Source organism: Eptatretus burgeri, chromosome 2 (genome assembly GCF_056783735.1).
Source record: "Eptatretus burgeri isolate ZD-2024b chromosome 2, Ebu_testis_v1, whole genome shotgun sequence".
In the NCBI taxonomy this organism is placed as follows: domain Eukaryota; kingdom Metazoa; phylum Chordata; class Myxini; order Myxiniformes; family Myxinidae; genus Eptatretus; species Eptatretus burgeri.
The window spans coordinates 129,237,223-129,248,462 of record NC_140962.1 but is presented as its reverse complement, the minus strand read 5'-3'; positions in this window follow the sequence as shown (position 1 = coordinate 129,248,462).

The window sequence follows — 11,240 nt, the reverse complement described above, 5'->3', positions numbered from 1 at the left end:
CCTGGCTGTGGCCTCCACTATGCCCCTTCTCCGGCGGCGGTCCCCACTCAGCCCTCTGGTTCGCCTCGGAGCCCTCCTCCGCATCCTTGCTCCACTCAGCAACTCGCCCTCCTCGCCCCTCAACTTCGACATGAGCTCTGAGCTCCTTCCTCTCCATTGATCGGCCCCCATCTGCCTTTCCCCGTCTGCTTTGAGATCCGTCTCCCAACTCTGCCCCACCGACACTGCCACTGCCGACACTCCCACCGTCTGCCTCTTTGAGCTCCGTCCTGTTCTCCGACCCCTCCAGACTGCTTCGAGCTGTGTTGTGCTCGCGCTTATATAGGCCGGGGTAGGAGTGCATATGTAAATTTGTGGATCACAGCCGGTTTGGAGGCGGGGCTACACCACCTGATGCTCAGCCATTGGATGGATGAAAAGTGGGCGTGAATCATTCCTGATCCGATTTCTTCTTCAAAAGGATCCCATTCACAACCCATGGCACGACGTTTGGTAGAAAGGCGAAGGTGGTGGGAGTTTGCTGTGGTGGTTTGGTGGCATTGTTGGTGGTGGCGATTTGGTTGTTGGGGGATGATTGGTCCAAAATAATGAGAGAGAAAAGAAAAACGGCTATCTCAAAGGATGGCAGCCCTGTGAACACGGAAATTCCCTCTAAACAACGGTGGGGAAATCTAACTACACATATACTTATCGTCATAACTGATCTAAGGTCCTTTATGGTGGTCTGTGAATTTCCACAGCTGGAACAATATGATGAACAGATTTGGACATTGGGCCATCTCAAAATTTTTGATGGCAGTGGAAAATGGCTGCTGCAGCCATCAGCGGCTGAATTTGAGATGGCCCAATATCCAAATCTGTTCATAATATGTTCGGCTACTAGTGTGCCAAATTTGGTGCTTTCCTCACAAAATGCACAATTGTTGTGCTAAGTTGCCCCACTATGACCAACTTACTTGTAAAATGTTAGATTTTGCAAGGAACAAACAAACTGACAAAAAGTCGTGAAAGCTTAACCTCCTTTACCTTCGATGGCAGAGGAAATGAGATGATAACAATGAGTAAAAAATGTTTTCAAGTATTACAAAGCAATGAATTGCCACATCATGGCAGGATAGCTAAGAGGTAGGTGCACACACACTCGAAGCTTTCTTGCCTGGGTTTGAATCCTGAACCAAGGGGTTGGGTTTTGGATTCATTGATCCCACCCCTCTCCCGATCTTACTCCCCTCTCACTCTCCCACGCCTCTTTCTCTCCCACCCCTCTCTATCCCACCCCTCTCCCTATCTCACTTCTCTCTCTCTCTCTCTCTCTCTCTCTCTCTCTCTCTCTCTCTCTCTCTCTCTCTCTCTCTCTCTCTCTCTCTCTCTCTATCCCACCCCTCTCCTTATCTCACTCCCCTCTCCCCATCTCACGCCCCTCTCCCACCCCTCTCTCTCTCTCTGACCCCTGTCCCCATCTCACTCCCCTCTCCCACCCCTCTCTCTCTCTGAACCCTCTCCCTCTCTCTCTCTCTCTCTCTCTCTCTCCCATGCTTCTCTCCATCCCACCCCCCCTCTCTCTTATGCCTCTCTCTATCCCACCCCTCTCCTTATCTCACTCCCCTCTCCCACCCCTCTCTCTCTCTCTCTGAACCCTCTCCCTCTCTCCCATGCTTCTCTCCATCCCACCTCTCTCTCTCTCTCTCTCTCTCTCTCTCTCTCTCTCTCTCTCTCTCTCTCTCTCTCTCTCTCTCTCTCTCTCTCTCACATGCCTCTCTCTATCCCACCCCTCTCCTTATCTCACTCCCCTCTCCCCATCTCACTCCCCTCTCCCATCTCTCTCTCTCTCTCTCTCTCTGAACCCTCTCCCTCTCTCCCATGCTTCTCTCCATCCCACCCCTCTCCCTATTGTCATTCCAGTGTTTCACAAGCAGGGCGATTCATCAATGTGTGTGCCTTCTCTCGTACGGACATTAAACTGGATGTCACATCTGCTGGAATCCGCTTCCCCCATGTCTCTCCTCACTCTCCCCTCCCTTCAATCCCCTCTCCCCTCCTTGCACCCTGTGTGTGTATGTGTTAACCCTGTGTTATCCCTTGTGCTATCTTGTCTCCCCTACCCAGTTGCACAGCGTTTTTGCTTCTTCCTGACCCCCCTTCCCCTCTTCTTGTGCCCCCATTCCTCCCATTTCCTGAGTTAGAGAGAGGGAGAGAAGAGCACTTACTTTTCTTCTCTGAGAAGAGTAGAGCACTTAGAGAAGAGCAGGGAGAGAAGAAGAGAAGGTGGTATTCTGTGCGTTCTTTCTGTTTCGGGCGTTGGCCATACTGATGTACTGTTGTGCATAAATAGTTTATCGCGTTTACTTATTCATTTATTTATTTTGCATTCATTATGCCTTTCCCTTTCATTTAAATGGTTTTCGTTTTCTCGCGACCTGTCGAAGTTTCGACGATGTTGGCCGATTTATTTTGATACATCCGGCCATTGAAGAGTCATAGCAGGTGAAAGTTAGTGGTACGCTTCGTTTGAAGCGCTAATCCAGAAACACGGGATAGTTGGCGTTCCTCCATCAGAGATCGACGTGGATAAGTTAATTGTTGGTGTAGGTGAGATCATGGGGATTGAGAATGTTAAGGCGGTTTCCTGTATGAACAAAAATTTGTTGTTTTCGTTTCTGAGGTCCTGATGGTTGCTCGAGTCGTTGAGCGCGGACTGTTTTTTTAGATCCCGATATTTATGTTCCGTTTAACTCTTTGGATACTCTTGCAAAAAAAGTTGTGATTTCAAATTTACCACCTTTCGTTAAATGTGATCAAATTGTAAACCAACTGAAAAGATGCGGCACGGTTGTTTCCCCATTGAGGATGATTCCATTTCAGTCAGGATGATAAATTTAAACACATCAAGTAGTTTCGTCGGATTGTTTACATGATCTTACCATCAGATGTTTCAGCGTTCCAGGCAATCCTTCCCTTTAAAATCGAGGGACTTCCTTATACGGGATATGTCAATACAGAAACCCTTGTGTGTTGTAGTTGTGGTGAATTCGGCCATGTTAAAAGATCGTGCCCCAAAGACATGCCAAATAAACCTAGTAATGAAGGCTCCTCATCCCAACAACTCCCCTTCCCAGATAATGCATCCATTGCAGAAGCAGAAGCTTCCCATGAAGCACCTGCTCCTGCAAATAAAAGCACCAAAAGACCTCTTTCCCTTTCTCAAAGCATCACTGAGCCCGAATTGAAAACCCTTGCTGCTTAAGCAGCTCCTCGCTCCCTTGCACAGGTGGTTGTGGGGATTTGCCATGTGAAAATAAAAGAAAAACCCTGACTATCAAAATAACTCCACAGCGCATGAACATTTAATTCCCATTAGACGAGGGACGGGGCCCTAACTAGAAACACATACTTACCAAGATAACTTATCTCTGGGGACCTGCATATTGAGTGTTCATGGCTTCCAGATTCGCAACAGTATGTCTTGGGAGATGACTCTGATCACACCGCTGGCATTTCGGACCTCCATCCATTGGTGGGAAAGCAGAAGCAGCATGTCCAGGGTAGAGTGACCTGGATTGAATCCAGATTGATTGTCGGAAATGAAGCCATTGGAGAAGTGGATTTGATGTCAGAGGCGATGATGGATTCCATGACCTTGTTGATGATTGGGAGCAGGCTGAGGGGTCTGTCATTGCAGGGATCTGTTTTTGCACCTTTTCATGCAGAGCGGTAACTTTTGCCAATTTCCAAGCAGATAGCAGATGACTTTGAGAAAATGAGAGGGTGAATAGAACACAGAGAGGGTAAGCACGAGCAGCAGAACTAGTTTTTTGGACACATGGGCTGATGCTGTCTGGACCAGTTTTTGAATCTGAGTTGAGGTTTGATAGCAAAATCTTCACCTTCTTACGAGAAAAGGACACGGAGTCCAGGGACAGCTGGTTGCGACTGGGAAAGGTGGGTACAGAAAGTGATGGGTTTGGGATGTAATATTTAGAAGGAAACAGGGTTTAGGCTTTCAGCCTTTTTGTGTGCAGCATCAGCTGTGCAGCCATTTGAGGTAAGGGAGGGAATGGAGGGGAAACACACCAGAAACAGACAAAACCAGATGTCACCAGGATTTTGAGGAGGGAGACGAGTTTGAGAGTTCAGACGACATTAGAAAGATGTTTTCTGCCTCTCCTGAGGGTAGAGACACACTTGTTCCGAGCTTTGTGGAAGGAACTGAGATTGCCTTCAGTAGGATTTGCTTTCCATGAGGTGAAGGCATGTTGTTTCAGGGCAACTGCCTCCCCACAAGCTTCAGCGTGCTATGGGCGGGAGGAAGGGTAGGTGAACCGAAGACGAGATGGGATAAATCTGTGTATGAGAGAGAAAATTTCTTTGAAAGAATTCCAAGAATTAGTTGATGTCAGAGAGAGTAGAGATGCGAGAGATTCACTTGGATGCTGCTATCCTGTGTGTACCTGTTGGTGGTGAGGATGTTGAGGTCACAGAGAAATGCACTTCCCTTGGCAATGATATTCATGTCTCCATATGTTGTTGTGAGCCAGAGTTCAATCGACATCTGGGTATGGCCGAGGGAGTCATGGATTCACTGGACCATGGGGTGTGGTGTTCTCGGTACCGATGCAGGATGACGAAAGTCTGAGTCTTTAAGTCCTTGGTGCTTCCAGTCTTGCTCTGCAGATGTGAGGCTTGGACTCTGACCAGGGATCTGAGATGGAGACTTAACTCATTCGGTACCAGGTCTCTTTGGAGATTTCTTGGCTACCGCCGGTCAGACTTTGTGATGAATGAGTGGTTGCTGAGAGCGAAAGCTGAGAGCGAGAGCTGAAAGCAGATGTGATATGTTGGGTGTATAGTCCGTGAGCATCAGCTGCACCTGCATGGACATATGGCTTGTTTTTCTGATGCTGATCCTGCTGATCAGATTCTCTCAGCAAGGGAGCCTTGTGAATGGAGAAGCCAATGGGCAGACAACACGCCTTATGGTTGCAGCAGGTTGATCGACATCTCAAGGAGATGGAGAAGGGCCAGGCTGCCAGGGATCTTCCTCGGAGATGGCCAGACGGAGGCCCGTGCAGTACTGGTGGAAAGTGGACGCAGCGACACGCTGCTGCGGCACATGCTCCCAGACCTGACCTGGCCTGTCCTGACCAGTAGGGGGGTTACTAGCAGACCACGTGCACCCTGCAGAAACCCGTTGGTGACAGAGCATGGAAAGGACAGAGGGTACAAGGCCAGAAAAAGTGGTGGTGAGAGACAGACCACTGAGGTTCCTGTGATGTGAAAATGATCGGCCCAGATACTCGGCTTTATTGTGAGAGATTTCAATGATCTTGAAGACCTTGGTTTCTTTGAGCATGTTGAGTCAAATTGAGCATGTTGTAAGGCAGAGGTGCCAGCACGGAGGGGCGAGCATTACTCCATCAAGATCTGGATGAAGGCATTGTCGGTAGAAAAACGACTTCGAGTTAACAATAAGAAGATTTCTTTCATGGGGTGCATCCCTGTCATCTTCTGAAGGTACAGGCAACTTAACTATCTATCCATCCATTGGCACCACACTCTGTGCAGACCATTGGTGCTGCCGAAGCAGTCTCCTTGGCTATTCGGCACAATCCTGAACAGGTCACCATTCCGACACATGATACCAGCAAGCTGGCACTCACTTTGCCGATCTCGGAAGGACGACAAGCAGATTCAACCCCACCTGGTATTAATTAAACAACCAAGCGGGATTTGAACTCAGGATCCGAGGATCCCAAGCCCACCACCCTAACCATTAAAACTCAACTATAACGATCTTTTATTTTCACAGAAGTTAGATTTTATCAGCAGATGGCATTGCTTGCTGGTTTGAACTGTCTGGTGGAAAATGACCTTGAATCACCAAACTGCTTGCATCTTCCATTTTCCAGGTCCCAGTCCTGTTCCCACTTTCTGGTGTCGACATTGCCTTGTTTTCTAAACTTCCTTAGGATGAACCTCACACAGGGCTTATCTTTCGTTGTTATCCAAAAGAAGCTGTTCAAAGAAAACACATGCATGACTGCACTGTGGTCACAACCTGCGAAACAAAATACATTTCCAAAATGTTAACTAACTCTGCTGCCACGAGTGTCATAGTTTTTATTGAAAACGATCCCTTTGTTTTGCTATGATCTTGTGTGGTCCCCAAAGCGCGTCTTTATATAATTGGGTCTGCGTTTGTTCCCGTTGTCATGTCAGGAAGAAAACCTTCGACAGCACACTTACCCATTCCATCACAAAATTAATATGATGTAAATTTCATCATTTCAGATGTAGCAGAGACATAATCAACTGCTTCAACTTCTTGTGTTCCAATATACAAATTATCATCATCAAACATTTTCCAGAAGAAATCATTTACGAGTGTAGCGTTTGTGGTATTCACAGCGTTAGTGAATGAAAATTTACACAAGAAACTATCGGTGAGATTCAAATCAGTTTGTTGATTATTTATTTCAAAACTTTTTGTGCCATTTGTATTCCAGTCTGCTCCTGTTATAACATTTACTTGAAGTAGTCTTCTTTTTTAGTAGAGTTTGAGATGATAATGGTGTCATCCAAATCATAGATCCTATCAAATGCTTCCTTACTTGTATGTATATAGTAAATAAAAGATGTTTAAACTTTTGAAACCTTGATACAAGTATTTGAATTATTTTCTGTCATTCTTGAGGAGACAATGGAGTTTTACTTTTCTTTATTTATTTTATTGCTTGCAATTTATGGGACTCCTTTTGAGCATCTTTTATACTCTTTATAGCACCCATTACATTTCCCATGGCAAGCCTGGTGTTGGCGCAGTGGTTAGGGCAGCGGCTTGGGATCCAAAAGGTCCTGAGTTCAAGCCCCGTTGGGCCACTGAATTAATACACCAGGGGGTTAACTCATGCTGTCATCCTTCCGAGGTGGGCGAAGTGAGTACCAGTGTACTGGGCCGGTGTATACCCCAGTTAGAATAGGTGTACCAGATCCCTGTGTCGTAAGAGGCGACCAGGGTTGCGTCAGGAAGGGCATCCGGCATAAAACCTGTGCCAAAACAGAATGCGGATCATTATGGATGATCCGCTGTGGCGACCCCTCACGGGAGCAGCTGAAAGAAGAAGAAGATATATATTTTTTTGGGTGCGGCCCTCCGCCCCTCAACACTTTGGTTTTGTGGCCCTCCACCCAAAAAGGTTGGAGACCCCGAGTTTATAGTATCCTCAACCAAGATACATCCCTTCACTCTTGTAATATGGGGAAAAGAGCATCCCATCCCCTGTAATTATTTTATATTTTCCCAACTCGTGTTTCCTCACAATAACCTTTATATTTATTTATTGATAAACTTCAAGTCGGTGAACTCTGATGGATATAATTTCTCCATTTAAAGGTCCCATGACACCCAAAAGTACTGAAATTGCAGATATATATATATATATATATATATATATATATATATATGTATATATATACATATACATATACATATACATACTTCTTCTTCTTCTTCTTCTTCTTCTTTCGGCTGCTCCTGTTTGGGGTCGCCACAGCGGATCATCCGTATGATGACATGTTTTACGCCGGATGCCCTTCCTGACGCAACCCTGGTCGCCTCTTACGACACAGGGATATGGTACACACATTTTAACTGGGGTATACACCGGCCCAATGCATTGGTACTCACTTCGCCAACCTCGGAAGGATGACAGGCTGAGTCAACCCCCTGGTGTATTAATTCAGTGGCCCAACGGGGCTTGAACTCAGGACCTTTTGGATCCCAAGCCGCTGCCCTAGCCACTGCGTCAACACCAGGCTTGATATATATATATATATATATATATATATATATATATATATATATATATATATATATATATATATATATATATATATATATATATATATACATACATACATACATACATACATACATACATACATACATACATACATACATACATACATACATACATACATACATACATACAAATATAAATATGTCCTACAGGAATTTTTCAGCGTGATTTCAGATCTGACAATGTTTTTTCACAATACTCGTTCTGTAAAATGTAAAATAAAAAAACAAACCTCTTTGGGAATGCCCCTAAAAATTCTGCCAATATCTACTGAAAGGGGCGTAACCCACATGACGTCATCTCCAGAACGAGATTCACGTAAATTACTCGGGTTGGTGGTCTTTGTGATTCTATTGGATTCCTATGTGTTTCCACATTCGATTGGTCGACTCAATCGCTTCGTTCATTTCTGCTTTTAAAAAATCAAACATTTGGTTGTGAATAATGGATGACATGGACTTTGATTTGTCTGGTAGCGACAGTGAGTGTGAGAGAAATGAAGGATTTTGGTCTGAATCAGATGGAGAATTGTCGGACAATGGAGACGCGGGAGGTGAAGTTCAGGCAGCTAGAAATGAAATACGGCCCGAAGCAGGACAAGCAGAGGAAAATGGCAATGAAATTCCCGGCGTTCATGATGATCGGGAGGACATCGAAGGAAGACTTGGCAATAACAACTGGTTCAACTAAATCCTATTCGTAATTCAATAATGTAAATTCGACTTGCATACTGCTCAATATCAGAAATATTTTAGTGAGGTGACGTGACCAGCGCAGCGGATATGTTGCACTGAGGCGAATGAATCGCAAACGAGGCCAGCCCATGTCATCGGCCGTGTCTCTCCACGCATTAACCGAAGCAATCTCGCTGTCCGGATACGATGAAAACTTGTGTGCAGAACACACCTTGTGACACAATTGTCTCGAGTAGTCCGATAAATCTGACGTTCTGTTGCATTTTTATTTATTTTATTCCTACTGTCGTCATGTCACGCCAGCAGAAAACAATGAAGAAAAGAGAATAACAAAAGAAAGCTACAGCACGTCAGATTTATCGGACTAGTCTCGACTCTAGAGTTGACAAGTAACTTGTATTAGCATGCACACAATGTATAAGTCAATGCGTATGAGTCCCGAGGCTATGAGGCCGTGTAATAGGACAGATAAGTTTGTCTTTCATAGTTGTGCCAACATATTTTCCCCTGTTCATTTATTACAGCATTTTGGCGAAATGTTAATGAATAGCAAGCAATGGAAGCAGTACCTTCACTTTCGAATAAACCCATGTATGTCGAGTGCAGCCATACCTGGCTTGCATGTATGTGGAATCGTACCTATCCCAGCAGACTGGTTTCAACGAACAATTCAAGAAGCTGCAAAATGTGGGTCCAGGTTTTTCACATTGTTTGATTTTAAAATTCTCTCCTTGCGCCTTGAAATGATACAATATTAATCTTTAATATTTCACTTGTATGTCCCTATAAGTTTCTTTTTTAATGGAAAGATTCAACAGTCACATTTTATATTTTGTGGACATGGTATAGCCCTTTATTGTGCGTACATGTATTGGATTTGTACACGACTACGCCAAGGTAGTAAAGGGATAAATAACTGCCTCGTGATTGTTGTGCATACACGGCTCAGAAGCAGAATTTCTTGTCTCTGTGTGTGAGGAAACTTCCGCGAACCAATTACAGGAATTAAGACGATCAGTGCGTTAGCAAACACATGTGCACAATGTATTTGTACGTACTTTATACGGCGCACGACATCTAATCAATCCACTCTGTGCGAGTCGCGTTCTGGAGATGACGTGAACGGTCACGTGACCTGCGGTTCGCTGAAGTCAACTTTTATGAGGGGTGGGGCACAGCAAGTTGTGAAAAGCACTAGGAATGTTCTAAATATTGGTCTAATTATCCCATTTTTGATTTTAAAAAAGAAACATGGGTGATTTCTTCACAAGGAAGGTCAAGTTAATATGTAAATAACCAGAAAGTTTTGAGTATCATGGGACCTTCAAGGAAATCATACGATTATCTTGATCGGTTATCCTAAAATTTACTCTGTGTATGGTTTTTCCAACAAGGGAAGATAAACCAGATTTTTCGGCTCCATATTGAATTAATAACCAATTGGGGTTGAGTATGCGCTGAACGAAAATATAATATTTGTTCTTATTCCATCATTATAAGCGCCATCAATCAGACGTGTCTGGGTGGGGTTTGACTCCGGAAGTTTCCAGATGGTATTTGTCTCTGGACCTGTCTGGATCGGAGTTTGTCTCTGGGCTTGTTCGAGCAGTGTCTACGTTTGGATGGGAGTATATCTCTGGATGTGTTCAGATGGGAGTTTGTCTCTGGACAGCTTGGCTCCGGATACTTCCGGGCGGTGCTTGTCTCCGAACGTATCTGGGCAGTATTTATTTCTGGATGGGAGATTGTCTCTGGGCATGTCCGGGTGGTGTTTGTCTCAGGACGTGTCCATGCAGTGTTTATGTCTGGTCGGTGTTTGTCTCCGAACGCATCCTGGTGGTGTTTATGTCTGGATGAGAGTCTTTGTCCGGATGGCAGTTTGTCTCCGGACCTGTCCGAGAGGTGTTTGTCACTGGGCAGCTTGGCTCTTGGCATGTGCGGGCATTGTTTTTCTCCAGATGTGTCTGTGTTTGTCTCCAGATGTGTCTGGGCAGTGCTGTCTTTGGATAGCTGAGCTCCAGATGTGTCCTGGCGGTGATTATCTCCAGACGGGAGTTTGTCTCCAGACAGCTTAGTTCCAGATGCATCCGGGCAGTGTTTGTCTTCACACGCGTCTGGGTGGTGTTTGTCTCCGGACATGTCTGGGTGGTGTTTGTCTTCGGATGTGTCTTGGTATTGTTTGTCTCCAGAAGGGTATGGGCATTGTTTGTCTCAGGATGTATCTGGGTATTGTTCGTCTCCTGACATGTCCAGGCATTTTTTGTATCCAGAGCTGTCTGTGTTTGTCTTCAGACGTGTCCGAGCAGTGTTTTTCACTGGATAGCTTGGCTCTGGGCACGTCTGGGTGGTGTTTGGGTCCGGGCAGTGTTGATGTCTGGACGGGAGTTTGTCGCCAGACATGTCCGGGTGATGTTTGTCTCTGAATGTTATTTATAGTATGTCCAGTAGAAAATGGATTTCTGACATCATTTTGTTTCCATCTTCACGGTTATGCTATGCAGAAGCATTTTGATGAGACATTACTGCATGAATCGTAATGAACGCTCCACCACATGTCTGCCTTCTCTTCCTCTCACTTCTTGCTGTCTCCCCTTTCCACACCCCTTGCCTTCTCACTCTACATCCCTCCTCACTTCGTAACGCATTCTCTCATTCCATTTTCACCTCCTCTCTCTCCCTCCTCTCTTTC